Source organism: Lissotriton helveticus, chromosome 8 (genome assembly GCF_964261635.1).
Source record: "Lissotriton helveticus chromosome 8, aLisHel1.1, whole genome shotgun sequence".
Lineage (NCBI taxonomy): Eukaryota > Metazoa > Chordata > Amphibia > Caudata > Salamandridae > Lissotriton > Lissotriton helveticus.
This window is the reverse complement of record NC_136069.1, coordinates 1,060,842,888-1,060,863,513: the sequence shown is the minus strand read 5'-3', so window position 1 is coordinate 1,060,863,513 and position 20,626 is coordinate 1,060,842,888. Positions and strand designations below refer to the sequence as shown.

General features: G+C 46.3%; 1 protein-coding gene across 42 annotated transcripts in view; it reads left to right on the top strand.

Annotated features, from left to right (window-relative positions):
- The window catches only part of MBNL2 (muscleblind like splicing regulator 2), a 564,932-nt gene that overhangs the window by 186,327 nt on the left and 357,979 nt on the right, over positions 1 to 20,626 (top strand). For 28 of the 42 annotated variants that reach the window (XM_078657944.1, XM_078657951.1, XM_078657948.1 and 25 more), the window contains one exon: positions 12,840 to 12,898. The exons of the other annotated variants lie outside the window; for them this stretch is intronic. The gene's annotated coding sequence lies outside the window, so the exon portion shown is untranslated. The remainder of the gene's footprint in view (positions 1 to 12,839; positions 12,899 to 20,626) is intronic. 42 annotated transcript variants of the gene reach the window in all.

The following is a 20,626-nucleotide window of genomic DNA, read 5'->3' as shown; positions in this document are numbered from 1 at the left end:
TCCATTGATTGTATTCTAAACGCATTTTCCTTGATATGTCCTTCGTCTGATTTTACCTCCGAGTTGTGCAGTGACTGCAAAGCTGCAGGCAGTACTTTACAAAACTTTTAAGTGTACACGGTGAGTCAGCAGTTATTTAATAGTGTGTAGATTCATGAGCGAGGTGCATCGGACATGGACAGTCACTTGTGCAATTTCTGTTCACTAGCATGCACAAGGCCTCTGCATTTCGCTTGTAAACACGTGCCAGTGAAGAGCGTTCGAGATTAAAAGTAAGCATGTATTGTGGAGTTGTGTATCCGCTGCGACTCTTGACCCAAGTTGAGGTCAATAGTACATTAAAAAACAAACCTTTTTATTAATTTCGGTTAATCCCTTCCGTGCGGGGCATATTCCCCCGCTGTGCTGGAGGGAGGGGGGGCTGCGCGCGCAGCGCCCCGGTGCTTATGGCGAGCTCAGCTCATCATGAGCCACGGTGGTCATGTGCCTGTTTCATTAGAACGCTCGCACAGCAGGGGAATTTGCCCAGCGTACGAGCGTTCGAACGGTCCTGAGAAGCTCAGCTCGTCATGAGCACACGAGCACCGTGGCTCATGACGAGCTGAGCTCGTCATGAGCATGCAAGGTGTTAATAATGCGATACAAGTCATAATAACTTTCCAGCTAAAAACTAGAGTCCTTTCACAACATAGCAAAGACACCAGTGACAACGGCATTGTTAGGGTACAGCTTCTTATGATATTCGATTCCTGTTCTTGCCCCCTCCAGCTAGTTCAATTGATGGGGAGATGCGGATGTCTCCTCTGTATGCGTTCCATTACCCCCACTTCTTGTCTCATTTTTTGGGGCAACCTCTACTTTTGTAAACCTCTTTCTCTGCAATTATGCATTTGTCCATGCCTTTCGCCTAACCCCTCGTTGTTGGTGAGTTCTCGGCCCCCCACCGCATAGCTATACTACGTTTGACCAATGTAAATCCCAGTGTGACCCATTGTTGTTCTATGATGTTGAGATCTGTTGCATCCCATACATTGAGGAGACCCATTTTGGTTGTTAGCATGATTTCTTTCCCTATTGCATTTTGCATTTGTCATGTGGCCTTTCCCCAGAATGGTGATTTGTTGGGGCAGCTCCATAGCACATGATGGAATGTTGGTTCTGCCGTGCAGTGTCGGAGACAACGTGCCGCCATAGTTTAGTTAGTGGCCCCAGTTAGGTAAGTTCTGTGTAAAATTTTAAGCTGATTAGGACGAAGTCTGAGTGGTATGGCTGCCTCATTAACACATTAATGAGGACATTAACACCGTTTGCTACTCCTCTTCGAGCAGTCCGATGACTTCCAGACAGTGTTCACGGAGTCTTATGAGTGGGTCGGGTAGGTTATTACAAAGTTTTTGGTAGGTCATAGATATTGCGTTTAATGTCATGGGTTCGGACAAAAGGCTATCTTAAAGCGGGGACACTTCCGGTACCTCCCCCTGTGCAGGGATGATTGCCATGAGTGCATGGCGAATTTACATATAACGAAACCCTTCCTGTTGGGCTAGAGCAAATTCCTTTTGCAATTCTGTAAAGTGGAGAATTTTCCCTCTTTCCCAGAGGTCACCTACAGTGGCAATTCCGATGGTGTCCCACTTTTCGAATCCCGGCTGCGTGTTCAGCGTACCCAATCACTGAGTTGACCATAGTGGGGTAACTTGAGTTATTAGTTCTTGACCGCTGAGTGTTTTACTTGAATACAGGCCCTTTTTTTTGCATGACTTTACAACACATGCCATAACAACGCGGTCGTTACAATGACCGTGTTGTTTTTTCGCATGCCGTTACAATGCAAGTCGGAACAACGACTTTCTTTTAGGGGGCGCTTGATGTTGGAATAGTATAATTTACTATTCCAACTCCAGTCTGTGCGGACACTAGGGAGGGAAGGTGTTGGATTTTAAATCCAAACCTTCTTCCCCCTAACGCAAGTCTTTCTTCTGACTTGAGTTGTAAGGGTTTGCGAAATAATGTGGTCGTTTTAATGACAGCGTTATGTCATGCGCTGTTTAGCATGCAAACAAAACGCTGTTTACCGTTTTATTTGCCTGGTGCCAAATGTCAACAGTTAGGGCCGAAGTATTGGTCTATTTTAGGTTTTGATATAGGGCCCTGCTGTATCCTTCCTTCCCCATTTGGAGTCTATCCAAGTGATATGCAGGTTCTGTCTGGGAACAGTACACACAGTGATTGATAACCACTATCTTGGATGCCCAATAATAGTGTCTTAAGCTTGATAGTTCTATCCCCCGTCGTACCAGCTTTTTGTTAGTTTGTGTGGCAATATGTGGTGGTTTACCGTCCCAGATTAGTCCTAATTTCACTGTCTTTGTGTTTAAAGTATGTATCGGGAACCTTGAATGAACTGTTTTGTAGGATATATAGAAATCGCTGCAGTGCCAACATTTTAAACTGTGCCGCACGTCCTAGCAGGGACAGTGACATACATCATTTTACAATCTTGTTATGGGGTTTGCTAGATTTTTGGTGTAGAAAAGCTCCGGGTCTGGGGTTATATATATTCCCAGGTATTGGAAACTCTCCTCTGTGGTTGTGATTACACATTCTTGTGGTAACTTTTGATTTGGTCGATGGAGTGTGTAGATCACTGATATGGACCAATTAATGGTGTAGCCTGAATATTTGCCAACATTCGTAAAGAGGTGGAGGGGAGGGCTCCATTGATTTCGCATGTGATGCAAGGTATAGCAGGATGTCCTCAGCATATAAGGATATTCTATCTTAGTGTCCCTCTGCCCAATTTAAGCCTCTAAGCAGTCGGTCACCCCTAACCCAAGTTGCAAGGGTTTCTAGCATCAGGGAAAAGATCAGTGGTGGTGAGGACACCCTGGTCTCGTGCCTCTTCTCATTGGGAATGCTAGTGAGGTGTAGTTGTTCACTCGAACTTGTCCGTTAGGGTCCGTGTAGAGCAGTTTAACCCATTTAAGAAATTTGGGCCCAAATCCCATTCGGTGCAGGACCTCAAATAGGTAGGGCCATTTAATTGTGTCGAAATGCCATTTTGGCATCCAGCTATAATTTACTGCATCTTCTGCTATTGTATTTTTTCTACCCAGGACGCTATATAGTCGGTGGATATTTAAGGACGTGTTGCGGCTGGGCATGGATCCCGATTGGTCCGCATGCACTATCTCAGTGATGATGGGGCCGAGCCGGGAGGCTAATATCTTAGCGATAATTTTGACCTCAACATTTATTAAAGAAATCGGTCAGTAGGAGTTAGTTTTCGCTGGTTCCCCTTTTTATGTAAAACTACTATAGAGGCCAGCCTTTGGTCTTAGGGTAGGGCTCCTTTCTTGTTACTTTCGAGGTACATGTCGCATAGGTGTGGTGTCATCTGGGATGCGGCAGCTATGAGGAATTCGATTGGGAGTTTGTTGGGCCCCATCGCCTTTCCGGATTGTATATTGCTAATTTCTAACAGATTTCATAAACTGTATGATTTCCCTCTCTCGAGTCCCTATTGTCGGTGGACAGGGTCAACAGTGGGAGGTCCGCGAGCAATTGCTGCGAGTCTTTTGCAGTGGTTTCAACAACCTGTGTATATAGCCTTTCGAAGTGATCGGCAAAAGCCTCTGCTATCTCTTGCGGATCTCTAGTGATGCAGGTGTCAATAATTTGTAGCAGGGGGACCCGAGCTTTTTCTTGAACCAGGTTGTATTGTCAAAACTGATCTTACTTGGGTTAAACAGCCCTTTTGTAACAAGGTGGTAGTAGAGCATGAGGCTCTTGCCCTGACCAATCATTCATTACAACACTCTATATTGGTCAAAACTGTGAGTGGCATAGAACCATATCCAAATTTAGATATGCCTAGGTATTATTGAAGACTGTTTACCCTTTTCAGACTCCATCTATTTCCACTGCATTTGTCTCCCAGCCTTATCTGCTGTAAGATTCTGATTTACCTGTATGTATGTGTGATAATGTCTCCATTACCAATACCCTGCATATAGTCATGATCTGCCCTAGGTATAATAACTTGTGACACAAATGTTTATGCCCTCTATTGCTAAATATGAATTTTAATTGAGACCACTTTTTATCAACCCCCAAAGTGTTACTCTTTGTCATGTTATCGATGTTCTGAAGTTGGGTAAACTGTGATCACCTCAATTCTGTATTGCTGCTATTGTGTATCTAAAGTCTTGCTATGTGCTTGACTTTTATGATTTCATTACTAAAATTGAATAAAGTTTGATTGTATGACTTAAATATGAAAAGTGAAACAAAGGTTGCTTGCCTGCTTAAAAATTCAAATCCTATTATTAATTATCTTTGCAGATATCTTTCAGTCTGATGAAAGTAAAGGTCATGGGCAGCAGTTAGATTTTTGACATGATAGTGATAGAGCGCGGGCTCACCTGGGCCCATAAATCAACATACACACTTTGAACAGGTAAACCTACGCTTAATCAATTTAGTTTAACCATTCAGGACCTATACCATTTGACTTACCAATCCTAGTCACCGGTACCTAAAGTCCTAAGGTATCAAGGGTGTTGGCATAATAGGCAGTAAATAAACATTTGCACTCATATAATAACCACAAACTCGGAAAAAGTTCAAAATCTTTATCTAATGTAAATTATTAAATGTCAGTGTCCATACTACATTAACTGAAACTTGATCAATCAACAAAAATATGATTAAGATAGAATGAGAAACTTTCAATAAGCATTGAAACATAGGGAGGGTGGAAAAGGGAAGAACAGTCCAATGACGAACCCACATTAATTATAATTACCTTGAATGGTGTGAAGACCAACCGGGCCACGGGCTGGGTCAAAGGACAGAATCCCAAAGTGCAGGTGCCAGCAGGAAAGAATAGATGCAAACCAGAATCAGGACAGGTATGGACCAAATTGGATCAGGACAGGACCACCTCAGACTAAGACCGGCACCCACAGCTAATGTGCTACGCCTGCGTTGCACCTTCTCTGTAGCCAACCGCCAAACCCCGATTGGGTCTTCGAATCTCCCTTCCCAGTAACCCTGATTGGGTAATCGATTCTTCTGACAGAGTGCTCCGCCAGCACTTCTGCTCTTGATCACCTATTGAGTGCATTGGGTCAGTGACAGGTCAGCTATTCAGACAAGTCGGACAAACTAACTAAGCCTGCTCTAGTTGTACTATTTTCCAGGGCAGTGTACCACCCCCCAATGTTGCAAGTGTAAGGATCCCCAATTTTGATTGGACAAAAGATGTGGAGAGGTCATCGCACCATACCAATTTAAAACTATTTTCTGAATATTTAATTTAACGTTCCCTCCCATCAATTTATTTTCCCATGCGTTTTATTCCACCCAACATTTGAATGTTCTTGTAGAAATACAATGTTAACAGTTTGTCTGCCTTTTGGGGTCATCAAGTCAGGTTCCTAGGTGCATCTTCTAGTGTGATGAAGACTTGGCTTTGATTCAATGACAAATGACTTAAGCTCCTTCTGGAGTTTGACATGCGCAGTGTAGGTTTTCAAGATGGAGTAAAAGCACATCCAGACCCAAAATTGCGATACATAAAAAATAGAAAAGAAACAGTTTTAGAATACAGAATAAATGAATGCACTGTACACCACTTATCTCTACTCTATTCCCATTGATTTATTTTAACTATTGCTTTTAGTGTTTAGGCAAAACAAACAGCGTAGCAAAAGCAACAGTGCAAGCTTCATGCATGCTGTAACACAAAGCAGCCATCTTAATTCTAGTGCGCAGAAGCGAAAGTTTCCCTCCAAGCAAAGATAGTACGTCATGTCACGTGAGTATGACAGACGCATGCGCAGTAGGAAATCCCGCGTAGCAGCGGCCATTTTAATGCAAGCGGATTATAGTAAGTAAAAGCACATTTAAAAGCTTCCCCTAGATGCTAGATATGTTGTGTAATGCAATATTAGATAAAACATGTTAATTACTAAGTTATGAGTTATTTGAGAGGGTTGAGTACAAGCAAGTCGCTTTACGTGCAAATCCTTGCTCCATCAATAGAATGGGAAATGGCCCAAAGGAAATTCCCATCACCTGCTAAAGTGGGTGGTTCATGATGTGCGTGTAGCCAGATAACTAATTTCATCGCCACACAAAATCCACTGCTCCTCCATCCTTCTCGGAAGCATCTTGCTCCTTTTGACACAATATACCACCCCATATTCTCCACTTGATCCTTGAAAACTTTGATAGACATCCTCATCATGCCCTAACATGGTTTCGCTCATAATTAAATTACTCCTCTGTATTCTGGTGCTTCACCCAGCTCCACACCCACCAATAGTGAGCCTTCCAGGGAGCAACTTATCCCACCATCTCTTTCTATGTTGAGCAGCACTTGGAACCTCGTTGTTTGAGATCTACCACTGTCTGTTTCCCGATGACACCAAATCTATCATCTCATTCCTTCAAGAGCTCCAGTCCAGTCTTTCAGCCGGCCTCCTAGCCTTTACCCCTAGATGGCCCTATGATTCTCTGTGCAGAAGTAGAGAAAAATAAAATTGTATTTTTCACAGTATCATCCGTATCTTTACCATTTCTTTTTCCCATCTCTTGAATTAAATGAAAAGGAGTTTTATAGAGCGCAGATAGCTGCCCTGAGGCGTCCAAGCGCTAAGAAGAGTAGTGCTACCTGATGAGTATAGTCCAGCAGAGAGGAAATCAGCCATGTTTAGCAAAAAGAAAAGTTTTTAATCTCTTGCCAACCCAACACACCTGCCTCTGACATCAGCTGGGTACCTTGGAATTTACTTTGTAAAGCATCGGCCACCACAAAAGCTGGCATATTTCTATATTCTTAACATTTTAAAACCTTACCAAATGTCCTGTTAGTAGTCTGCCAACCCCCTGCCCACTAATAGGATTGACTGCTGTAACCGCATCCATATTGGTCTTTTCATCATTAATTCACCACCTGAACTCTGTCATCAACTTGGCCACTTCGACTCTTTTCTGTACCTGCCCACAAATCAAACCCACCTCAAAAGTAGTCTAGCTACCTCCAAAGAGAAAGGCCCATTTACGTTTTTTAACCTCTGTTGTTAGGAGTCCCACAAAGTCACGCCCTTATCATTAGCATCTACACTTCAAACAGATATTGTGTTCAGCAACTCAGTACCGCCTCGCCACTTACACGTTTGGAGGCACCTTGAAGCTTGTATGTCTGCGCTCTTTTGCCCCCCTCTGTACTGTAAATATTTTTCTCTAGATCTGTGGGCATCAGTCTACCCCTGTTAATTTGAGATGGCCTTCAAAGGTCTTCTCTTATCCAAAAGAAGCCTCTTTCCAAGGACTTGCTGAACTATCTTGCCCTATAGATGAGCAGCATCTCAGGCTTCCACCTAACCACAGAGCCATTCTGATTTAGGACCTTATACATGTCACTCCCCTCTGCACTCGTTCCCACGTCCCTAAGCCTGTCCGCTTCATTTTGTTTTGTAGCACTAACCGAGTGGCCTTCTGTACCGGTTGTAGCCTCTGTTACTATTGCCTATACCTTGTGGATGTGTTTGATCACTGGAAATATATAGAAATATAAAAGTATTTTGTCCTTGCCCTCAACCTCGCCACATAATGTAGCTCACAACTATATGCACCTTTTTGTTTTCATTTAAAGTTTCGACCTTAGGACCTTTTTATTTTATAGAACCTTCTGGCTTTTAACTGTCAGTTTCTCATCTTCTTTTACATTGGAATTATTTCAAAGTGTCTTCACTGCCTGGAAAGCGGTGTTGGCAAATCACAACCACAATATAGGAAGCGCATCACGTTTCTCAAAGGACGCTAACGGTAAAAAGCTTGTCATTGCAACACTGATGCTTGGTAAAGCAAGACAGTAAAACTACTGCATTAATGTGCATACTACATTGTTGGATTGTGTTGAATCTTCAGTAATTCTTGCCATGCTATGACTCGATCCCATGTGCTCAAAGGGAGGTAGATATTCTTTAAAAGTCTTGCTCCTTATTAGATTTTTCAGATCGATTTTATTCAGAAAATTAATATTTGGCCAGGTTAAAGGGTAAATCGTGCTATTAGGGAATCTGGCTTCTTGCCAACAGTTGTATTCAAACCTGTGTTATTTGATAGGTGAGGGATCATGTGGGGGTATGTGTGTGTGTTTTAGTTACTTTCAAAAATGTAGTAGTCCTTTTTAGGTCTCGGCTAAGCGCGCGGAAGCGCGTTCTCGCCGAGAACCTATTGTGGCCGTGTCTGCTTCCCAGGAGACAATCCTGGCCGCGCGCACCGCCTTGGAGGTGATTTGAAACTGGCACGCGCCGCGCTCGCCGTGGCTGACTCCTGGGAAGCGCAAACATACCAAGGCACACCTCCCCCTGCACGCATGCGCACACACACACGAGCGCACATGCACGCAGACAGAGACACTCCCCCCGCCGTTGCACACAGACACACACACAGGAGCGCACATACACGCACACATACAGAGACACCCCCGCCGTCGCACACATACACACGCGCACACACACACACACACACACACAAGCGCCCCCCAAGGCCCACTTACCGCCAATCCGGTGTTCTGTCGCCTCCGCGGGCTCTCCCTCAGGCATGGGAGCCCGCGTCACCACTGCTCCTCGGACCAGGAACTCCGTGGGTGCGGGCTTCGTGCACAAGACGGAAGTCCCGCCCCCACGCTAGGTTTCGTTTTCGAATGCGCGCGCACATATTGCAGTCATCTCGCCTGATCCCCCAACACAAACCGACAGCACCTCAAAAGGTCCACTCCATTCTCATAGGCTTCCAGGTTCATTTATTTCTTCTTTTTCTATACAAGAAGTCTCAATTCTGCTGGCTCATATGCCAGGATAAATGTTACAATGCACCTCCTGGCTATCACAACCTCAGACAGTGTGGTGCTTCAAAGTAACTATTTTTAGTGCACACTACTGACCTCATGTTTCATCAATATCAGCGGACATATGGGTTTCTGCTGGCAGTGTTTACTTTATGGTTTATGCAAAGACCATCAATCACACAGGTTAAACTCCCACCATCGGGTGTTCATAGCAGGAAACGCTTCCCGAGAGACTAGCGTTTTGCTCGCTGCTCGATTCAATAGGTCTGTGGATTCACCTGTGTCGAAGAAGGCGGCAATACCCACATAGCAGTTGCTCAATCACCCGCATCATTTTTTGTTAAGCGAACCACCACCTAGCTCTTAGAGTAGAACTGTTGTGAAACATTGTCCTCATTTGGAAATTTATCTCTAGGCTAATCGCAAGCTTTATTTTATGTACAAATAGTTCCTTCCTGCTGGCGCTTTACCAGAAGCCTGCCTCAAATAAGCATTGTAATTAGTAAGGATTTCTAAGCACGGTCTACCCAAATCATTTAAAAGTTGGCTCAAAAGAAAACACGGCACATGTTTACAAGGAGCAAAAAAAGAAAGGGAAAGAGCGATTTAAAACAGGAAAATATGTGGAATGCAGCAGTGTATTCAATACCCTCTCGTCATGCTTACTCGGCCTTCCCACTTCAGTCAATAATGAAATACCCCGGTCCTATAGACTTTGATGAACATAAGCAGCAATTCCCTACAAGTTGCAGGATAAAAACAGGGCTACTGAGGTGCATCATCAGAGCTGTGTGAATAATAACTGCGTCAGCCCCGTGCGTGAGGTGCATCATTCACATTGCTCAGGTCATCCAAATTCCTGCACTCTGTACCACACTGCTTTCAAGAACAGCATACTCTTGCACACACTCTGACTGCTCACCAATTCAAAGTTTGCTAAAAAAGTTATGCAACGCATTGTCATACACCATGCCAATAACTCAAACTTTAATGCTGCAAGACCTATTGCATTGTAAATGCTTGTTATGGCCTAGCTTGGCCGCGTAGCTGTTGCCAGACAATTATGTGAGCATCACTAGAGTGAGGCTTTGGCTCTGCCCACATGTGAGCCAGGAGTACATGTTTTGATTGGGCAGAAGTTGTGTGCTACCACAAAACAGGCATTTACAATGCAATGGTCTCATCTTTGTTAAAGTTAGAGCTATTGGCATTGCTCATGACATTATTTTTATGTTTTTGTTTTTAAAACATATAAATAAATGGCATTGTCATTTACAATGCCAATAGCTTAATCTCTAGCAAATGCGAGACCGATTGCATTTGCACCCACACACACAGAGCCACCCACACACACAGAGCCACCCACACACACAGAGCCACCCACACACACAGAGCCACCCACACACACAGAGCCACCCACACACACAGAGCCACCCACACACACAGAGCCACCCACACACAGCCACCCACACACACAGCCACCCACACAGACAGCCACCCACACACACAGACAGCCACCCACACACACAGCCACCCACACACACAGCCACCCACACACACAGCCACCCACACACACAGCCACCCACACACACAGCCACCCACACACACAGCCACCCACAAACACAGCCACCCACACACCGAGCCACCCACCCGCAGAGCCGCAGACCCATCCACACACGCAGAGCCACCCACCCACACACGCAGAGCCACCCACCCACACACACAGAGCCACCCACCCACACACATAGAGCCACCCACCCACGCAGAGCCACCCACCCATTCACGCAGAGCCACTCACCCACACACAGAGCCCCAGAGCATAATTCCAAGAGCCAGCAAAGGCTCGAAGCATAGGAACCAGGTTACACAGTATTTTTCTGCTGAGGGATTAAAGGCTAACCCAGCCCTGCCAGGTTTACAACAGGCAAACATCCTGCCTAGAAGCAGGACTATCTACAACAGGGAAATGTCGAAACAAAAGTTCAAAGCACCCCCATACAACCGAGTCCTTCCCTGTCCGTGCACGAGACACAGGTCCAGCAGGCCTGTACTCTACTTTCCACCCAATGCTGAAATACCGACACCAGAGTGCTAATAAAGCTTTCGCACACCAGCCCATCTGTTTCTCTACGTCGCCTCCTATAACCCCTCCTCTAGGCTGGCCCCTCATCCTTTCTCTCCTCCCCTTTGCCAGCCCTCCCAACTCTATGCTATCTCTAAAACTGGCCCTTACCCGTCTTTTGCTTTATTCCCCTCATCATACAGTGTACTGCTCTGTAGCAAAGTTGTCCCACATTTATTTCGACCGCCCTTTCTCCGCCGCTCGCCACGAACATCTCCCACTTTCGGTTCGGGGCGCACTCAGTTAGTTTTGTTTCACTGCAATGGTCGCAACCTCTGCTCCTCACCTAGCCTTCCCCTTCAGTCCCAAGCTTTCGTCATCTCGTGTCGTGACACCAGCCCTGTTTCTGTCTTTGTCGCTTTTCCTCCCCCTAGCTGAGCCCTCCAACTGCCATGTCTCTCGCCCGCCCCTTCAACTCTTTCCTCCCACCCCCGGTCCTGCCCTCCCTCCCCCGCCTTTCATTGCCCTGGACGCTGATCATCCTCCCCATAAAGTTGCCTTATTGTGCGGGGCGCGTGGGGCTGGGAAGCCGTGACCGCACCCGGGCAACGGCAGAGAAGCCCAGGGGGAGAGCATCGAAGTTCACGGAGAGGTGAGGAGCTACCCGCCTAAGGGTAGAAAGAGAGAGGCCTGGTGGCGCGGGGAGAAGGTGGCCCAGGAAATGCTGAGATAAACCCGGCCTGGTGCAAGGGAGAATATCACTTCTGGAGGATGCGGGGTAGAGGATTAGCGGGAGGAACCTGGCCACAGCAGAGAGGGCGCAGGCAGCATGGAGACGCGGTTCGCATATCAGTCGCAATTACTGAAGGCCCGTGACGGCGCTTTTAGGACTCCGCAGAGACATTTTAAATCATCAGCAGACCGAGCGCCATTAAGACGGATGATCACGTTTCTACACAGGAGCCAGCAGTCGCTGCACCTCCCTCTCCGCTCGCAGGGCAGAAATGGATCTCCAAAACGCCCCGTCATTTTCCGACTGGGGGGGCGTGTTTTTCTTTCTCTCCTCTTCCCATTGGCTTGAATGTAAAATTCAGGTAAATTTGATTACCAAAACACATGAAACTCTTTAAATAAGTGCATAAAAGTTCAAGAAATAAGGTTTCTCTGGCTTACTCGTTTCGGCTTGCAGCCTTCTGCTGGGCCTATAACTTAAAACAAATCTATCTATCTAACCTCTACCCATTCTCCCTCTTTGTGGTGGACTTAATCTTTCCACAAGTGTTTGAGGAGATTTTTTGTCTGAATGTGCCTGGTAGCAATTTAGGTGGTGTGTCCCTGGAATTGTGGCATACAAAGAGCTTTATATTTTTGGATGAAAAGCTATGAAATGTCATTGTGTATCAGCGTACACATGTAGGTGAGTGTGAAGCCTACTTCAGCGGTGCAATTTACTCTTATGATCGAGAAAGATGTATACGAAGGAAATTACTGTTTTGTAATGAGTAAACAGGAATGCAGTTACAAAAAGTAGAGTCCTGTAGAATAAGGGCGCACCGTATTCAGCCTTGCTTGTGTGTTCTTTAATATTGTATTTAAATAGCAAAATCGCTTTTGTAACCCTTGCTCTCCTAAGAACCATCTAATATTGCACAATTAACGAAGGGTGTGACTAAATAGATGTGTGATGAAATATATTGCTGCAAAGGTCTATTCCCTGTGTTGTACATCCTTAAAGCCAGGGCTTTGTGGGTCTGGGGGTTCCTCTGGGTCTCAGACCCAGTAGCAATTAAAAACGGTCCTTTAAATGTCTTTCTGGCCCTGTATTCGTGTTTTTAGCTATACAGGCAAACACACTGATCAATTTTTGCAATGCATGTAAAAAGTTAGATAATCCTCTGTTTCTGTTTGTTGCAGATGCTTTACTAAATCTCGCGTTTCCTAAGAGTATTTGGTTGTTCCTGTATGTTATTAAGGTATGTTGTCTTTTTGAGCAGTGTATTCCACTTGTATAGTGCACACTTTGAATGGGATTGCCGCCAGAGGCTGCATTATAGATGTGGCGCAATTGGGTGCACCTAAAAGATGCGCCCGGTGCAATGAAGGGAAATTAACTGCATTATGTGAATGCGCTACCCCGAGGGCAGCAGCGAACTCAGGATGGCCCCAGGGCAGCCACAAACTTGCGCTTTCCTGAGGGCAGGGCATTCATGTGAAAACCGGAGCAGCCGCTCCTTGTTTCCGCAGTGCAGACTGCAACCCGCAAGCACTTTCAGAGGGTATTGAGATCCCCTTGCAGGCGGGTGCAGTCAGAGACTGCATCTGCCTGCCCGGAGATGTCTTGGGGGGGGTACATGGTACTCCTTTTACCCCCGCCAGAGGGTTGCCAGCAGGAGGCGCACTGTCAGTGTGCCTCCTTTGAGGTGGCGCACTGTCAGTGTGCCACCCAAGGGCTTCTTTGCCTCTGCGCCCGCATCGGTAATACGGCGCCGGTGTAGAGGTATTTGCATAGGGCACACCCCTTTGCAAATGCGGAAATGCCCCTGATAGTAGTGCTGGCGCTTTATGTGCACCAGCGCTATCAATATTACAGAAGGGGACACGCAAGCGTCTGCTGCCCCTTCTGTAATACCACAGTTTCCTGGGGGTGCGCAAAGTGGGCGCATACCCCATTGTACCCCCAGGGCACTCTTCATAATGCTGCCCCTGGTGTTTATAACCGACTAGGATTAAGAGCGGCGACTGCAGACAGCGTGAAGAGTGCCTATCAGCGGACCATAACTGGGTTCAGAATACACAGTTATCCAAGCCTTGACCTCTCTGCTAAGCGCACAGAGGAATAGTCACGTAAGCCAGTTGTAGTTATGATTCTCTGAAAATGTGTATGAAAGTGGTATACAATTCAAATATTGACAAGGCAAAACGAAAAGCCAGTACACTGCTTACAGACGAGTATTTTGTTTGAGGGGAGATGTCAAGTGAAGGAGAGGCGAGGCAGTGGAAAGTGTGCTAAAGAGGAAAGAGATGAGGTGTGAGATATGCTGACGTAGGAGTTCAGAAATATGTGGAGAGAAAAAGGGTTTACGTGTCTAACATAGACTGCAGAGGAACGTTGTGTGAAGGACAGTAGTGATTGAGACATTCTGAAGACCACTACACTCCTCCACAGACCTTAGTAATGTTTAATTCGCAGTCTCTTAATTTCAGAATTAAAACCTTAATTATAATTATTCAACAAAATCGTTGTTACTCATTTATCTTAAACAGCTAGCAGCAACTAGACACGCCAGTAGTACTGGCGTGTTTTGGGTGTATATCAATTTTTATATCTGGTTGCAATAACAGAAAGCTCAGAAAGGCACCAAACTACCAGTTGGTGACAGTGAGATGCACAGAATTTAAGTTTACATATTTAAGTCACTTCCTTAATTACACCGCCATGCCCCTTGAAGGGATCTCCCCTTCTTTCATCTCGTTTAAAGCCCTCCTGAAATCTCCTTCCAATTATCCAGGGCAACAATCCACGTCCGTTTTAGGGGGGGGAGGGGTAACCTCATTTCTGAGTGCGGGCTGCCTGTTCTCCACCACACCCATTGGTTGCAGTATGTAGTTGGTTCCTGGTGCAACTGCAATCCAGGCAGTTAAGAAAAACGAAACCAGGTCCTGAGACAGTACCTGGTGACTTAGATATTTGTGCGTTAGAGATGAGACATTCTCTTGTCTATTGAATTTGAAGTTCTACCTGGTGCACACTACCTTGAAAGGACGAACTCTCGGTTGTCTCTTTTAAATGTTATTTGCATGGAAATGGAGCCGCGATGCATTGAACAGTTGAGTACATTTGCTCGCTTAATGTCCGATGCAATTTATAAATCGTCTACTGCATTCATTTTCACCTTTCTGGAAGCCGCATGCCAATGAGATTTCATTTTTGGTTTCACCTTGATGGTTGGACTATCGTTTGGAGAAATGATATCCAGTAACACTATATCGTCACTGTACAGCACTTCGCTGCCTTTGTCTAGGTTTGGACTGTACAAATACCACATACTACATATATAATCCTTGCCGGTTACCATTTCTAGCCTCAACAGGCAATATTTGTGTGCTCACTATCTGATATATCCTGTATTGGATTTATTGGCACGACATAGGCGCATGGCAGGGTCGGATTGGTAAGGCGAGCACTTGGGCAATGGCCCGTTATGGAAGTTCCAGCTGTGGGTTGCTTTTTTGGCAGCCTGGGAGGCAGATTTGCTCTACGTCGGGTGTGTTTAGATGTCGCCAGCGGCCCAGTGGGGCCCTGAGTGGCCTTCCTGGAGGCAGATGGGCATCCATTACCTCCCTTTTATCAACGGGCAGAGTTGTCGCTCCCTTTCTCTCGCTGGGCGAGCCAATTAATGTGTACATACTGAGCAGGGGCAGGGGGGCCTGAGTAGAAGTGGCCTCACTTGTTTTCGGGTGTTTATATAACTTCGCCGAGGCAGTGTTTAAGAAAAGGCAAGATGCAAATGTGGGCCACTTTTTTTAGCGTGCCTTGGCCGTTTTCTAATCCCAATCCAACCCTGGCGCATGGTACTTGTTCATAATAATATAAGCCACCAAGACATCCTGAGCCATCTCTCTACGATGGAACCAGAATTTTAAAATGTGCTTATCGGAGGAGCTGTTAAGATTTGTTTTTGCTTGAACCAAGGAAACCCAAAACGTATTCTTTTGAGACACCATGTGGGAGTAGATCAAGCAACGTGGGAAGGGACCTAGGGAATTAAGAGATATGCAGGGTGGCTAGGCCACGGCCCAGGAGAGGACTGCAGATCGGTCTTTTGGCTGGACTTTATCGTGGCCACGTTTTCTCTCTGTGTCACATGGTGCTGCTCCTCGCATCACCAGCCAAGAACAGGCGTCTTGGGATAAGAGTACACAAGTTACTAAAGCAGATGGGTGACTGTCTTGCAGTTAATGCCTTTAGTTTCTGTATTACTTATGACTGCTCAGCTAGGCTTCATGATGATAGTTGTTTAACATTAGTGGTTATTGTTGCCGTAAAATGTAAAATAGTGCCGTTTAATCTTATAAGTGGTCCTCTAACATCTGCATATCCGAGCACGTGTGCTTGTGTATGACTTTTGAACTTGCATATAGAGGTTGTGTTTTTTCAAAGAAAAGCGTCTTCTTGGTTAACCAGTATTTTAGGTTAGTATGACAGGAGTGAATGTGCAGCGAAGGTTTTAGTCAGGACGCCTTAACAATTGAAAGAGAGTTGTAGCAATCAGGGCTCGAGTCGGGGTACCACGCGGGTGGACGGCGTCCCCCCACTTATTTTAAGGGGTCTTACCGGGTGGACGCCGTCCCCCCTGTGCAAAAGCTGTGCTGAGCTGGCGCTAGCGCTGTCTACGGCTCCGGGTCATGTGCTGAGCCGACAGTTCCCAAAGACAGTATAATTAAGGCCCCAGACAGGGCGCCTCCACTCCCGCAAGTGAGCCATTACCGACACAGGCACCCTCCGGCAAGCCCATTCAGTGATACGTCATGGCTGGAGTCAGGCTACAAAAGCACAAACAGCCCCTCCAAAAGCTCCTAGAGTGCAATTCCGAGCCTCGCTCCGCCTCTCTTGCGCTCCTCCTCTTCGGGGTAAACTGTCTGGTTAGCTAGCTCAGTGGGTAAAAGCAACTGCATTAGACATCAGTGTATGCCTTGCAAGGCACATGTTTTTTTTCTCACTTTTCCGCCATCTAGTTTTACCCGAGTGCACTGGGCAAAAGTTGTTGCAAACTTTGTCTACTAAGTAAGACTATTCTCGACTATGGACATTCTTAGTAGGTCATTGCGTCACTTTCAGATGAGCTCTATAGAATGATATATGAAAGGTTTCTGCAATGTAAGGTACTCGTTGCCATTTTGTAAATTATTATTATTTATTTTTTAACAGAATTTTGAACTGGTTGGGGTTTGCACAGGCGGAATGCGACACGCCAGCGAGGCCGCAAGCCCCGTTCACACAAAAGATAGCCCCCCTCCAAGCATGAGCGTCCCCCCACTTCTAGTTTTTTTTTACCTTTCGTGATGTCACTTCCGGTCGTGCCGTTGTAAGGATCCAGGTGATGTTTCTGCAGGAGTGCCCGAATCTGATGACAAGCCCAAGCCCTTCCCCCCTACACCTCCCGTGTCTATCAAACCCTGGAACACAGGGGTGATATGGAGGGAAAGGAGGGAACAAAACAAGGAAAGAAAGGGGAATGCTCCGTGGACTGAATAGAAGGTCGTCAGGCTGGCAGTACACAGACCCTAAAATAAAGGAACATCACATCACAATGGCATTTAAACATAACAGGATAACTAAATAATTTTCACTTGTTTTGTCATTCCTACCTACGAGGATACTCTTTATAGTAAGTGGCTGTATCTTCTTCACTAGTGGCTCCGGTCTTCAATGAAGGTGCCTCTAATCTTGCCCTGTAAAGGTAAAGAACTTCAATACCAGCTATCTATCTATGTATAGAGGGATAACTACCAGTATGCACAGAGCTTACCCTAGAACTCCGTCAGGGTCAAGGAGTTTAGGATATTCCTCCACTAACCAGTGCAATGGTAACCTCATACAGCGGGCAAACCGCTGTAAATGAATTAGAACAGTCGTTCTGTAAACATATTTATGTACCTGATCATATAGAAATGTAGCGCTATGCGCCTGTACCTGTTCTTCAGATAGGATGCCTCTGCAATGATTGCCAGAAAGCCGATGTTTCCTCGAGTCCAGTGAAGCAAAATAATAAGGGAGGAGGACAATTACGAGGAAAGGGACGATACAGGGAGTGGAGACAACTCCCAAGATCCCTCAGTAGGGCCAACGGAGCCGCCCCAGCTCAAGTCCGGCTGGCCGACGGAACTGAGTGTCCGGCCGGCAAGGCGAACCGAGAGAAGACAGCCCGGCCAGCCCGCAAGACCACAGGGAGAGTAGCGAGCCTGGAGGGCGGAAAAATAAGGAAGGAAAATAGGACCACAACAAAAAGCGTTAACAACTCAGCGTTCCCTACCAACAAGACTCCCGAAACGAAGAAGGGAGCTCAAGGGGGCCAGTAACGCTTACGGGGCAACAAGAACCCCACAGGTACCAAAAAAACGGGAAGACAGGAACGAGATTCTCCCGAAGCAAAGTAGAGAGATGGTGACTCGGCGAAGCGGAAGTGACGCGAGAGAAGCGATCACTAAAACGCGAAGCGCTCAGTCAAAGGGAAGTCAGGCTTTTAGGGCTGCCTGACCTTCCTCGCGCATGCGCAGTTTTGGGCGGCCATCTTGGATCGAACAGCGGAGCTGGCAATCATGACAGTACATCCCCCCTACAGTGCCCCCAACGGGTTTGGGTTTGTTGGGATGTCTTCTATGAAAGAGACGTACTAAGCGGGGTGCATGTACATTACTTGCCGGCTCCCACGTGCGTTCTTCAATCCCATACCCCTTCCAGTGAATGAGGTAATGGAGGCGACGCCGAACTCTGAAGGAGTCTATGATGGCCTCTACTTCGTATTCAGCGTCTTCAATCCTGATAGGAGGGGACACAGGCAGCCTTGTATCCGGTTCCACTGGCTTCAAAAGGGACACATGAAAAACAGGGTGCATCTTGAGAGGGGTGGTACATCTAATTTCATAGCCACTGGATTGATCACTTTGAGTATCTTGTAGGGACCTATATATCTAGGTTTGAATTTACAAGCACCCTTCAATTTCAAATTCTTGGAGGATAACCAAACCTCATCTCCCTGTTTGTAAGGTGGTTCTGGTCATCTATGTTGATCAGCTCCCTTCTTATACTGCCTCTTAGCATGTTCTATGTTGTGTTGAGTCAGTGTGTGTATTCTTTGTAATTCCTGAATTAACTCAGCTGCTGCAGGTGTTGTGCAAGAGGAATAGGATGGGCTGGGTATAGTTCTAGGATGGTACCCATTCGAACAGTAAAAGGGAGAATACCCAGTTGAAGCATGAAGGCTGTTATTATATGCAATTTCTGCCAACCACACTAGGTCGTCCCAGTCAGAAAGTGAATTAAGGTCTGACTTCTGATATACTGTTCAAAGCATTGATTGACCCTTTCGGTCTGACCATCCTTCTGTGGGTGGTGACTAGAAGACAATCTGACCTCCATGGATAACAGAGAACATCCATCTTTCCAGAATCTGGATACAAACTGGGCACCCCTATCTGAAATCAGGACAGAAGGGAGACCATGCAGACACACCACTTGCTGCAAAAAAACAACAGCTAGGGTTCTTGATGTGGGAAGTCCTTTCAGAGGGATGAAATGGGCTGTTTTCGTAAAAGTGTCTACAACTACAAGTAAGGTATTATGTCCCTTGGTGGTACGTGGTAATTCTACTATAAAGTCTAGTGAGATGGTATGCCAATGTTTAGGGGGCCAACGGAGCCGCCCCAGCTCAAGTCCGGCTGGCCGATGGAACTGAGTGTCCGGCCGGCAAGCGGAACCGAGAGAAGACAGCCCGGCCAGCCCACAAGACCACAGAGAAAGTAGCGAGCCTGGAGGGCGGAAAAATAAGGAAGGAAAATAGGACCACAACAAAAAGTGTTAACAACTCAGCGCTCCCTACCAACAAGACTCCCGAAACGAAGAAGGGAGCTCAAGGGGGCCAGTAACGCTTACAGGGCAACAAGAACCCCCACAGGTACCAAAAAAACGGGAAGTCAGGAACGAGATTCTCCCGAAGCAAAGTAGAGAGATGGTGACTCGGCGAAGCGGAAGTGACGCGAGAGAAGCGATCACTAAAACGCGAAGCGCGCAGTCAAAGGGAAGACAGGCTTTTAGGGCTGCCTGACCTTCCTCGCGCATGCGCAGTTTTGGGTGGCCATCTTGTATCGAACAGCGGAGCTGGCAATCATGACAGCCGTCACTTCACGTATTTGTGCGTCCCCCCACTTCTAGGTTTTTTACCTTCTGTGACGTCACTTCCTGTCGTGACGTCACTTCCGTCTCTGAGCGTCCCCCCACTTCTTTATTTAGGACTCGTGCCCTGGTAGCAATTATAGTATATTTAACTCTTGACAAATAAATGTTGCATTGCAGTTCCAAATTTACTGAAGAAAGCAAGAAATCTTGGCTGCTTTAGTTTTGTTTGGAAAAAGTAGTGTAATTTGCTACTCTTAACCCGTTTGTTGCTTCGAACGTTCTGCGCCAGTGCTGAACGTTCGAAGAAACTGGTGCGGCCGCGTCGGCCAACGGACGTGCGCAGCACTGGCAAGGTAGTGCTCGCGACGACCGTTGGCCGACGGCAGCACTAATGGGGTTAATAACATTTCTGTTTTATTGTTTTCTTGTTCACAAAGAGCCACAAATAAGCGGCAGTTGGTAAAACCTGCGGATTAATTTACCAAGGCTTTAAACGTTTGGCTAGCCTCTAGAGCATCCTTCTTTGGGTCCCAGGTTAGTACCCAGATGCTTTCCATGTGTACCTCACTACTCCATTCCATTGTATCACTTACCTGAAACGCAAATGAGCAGAATATACCCTTGTGCCTCGTCGTTTTGAGTGCTTTATTCGGTATTTGCTACTTTCCAAATTTCTTTTTGATTTCCTCCATGGAAGGTGTTTAACCTTAGCTTTGCAAAGGGAGGGTGTTTTATGAGCCCAAACTCTCCTCCACTGTGTCCACCACCTGCATCTGCTCTATTCTAAAGATTCCACTCAGAGACC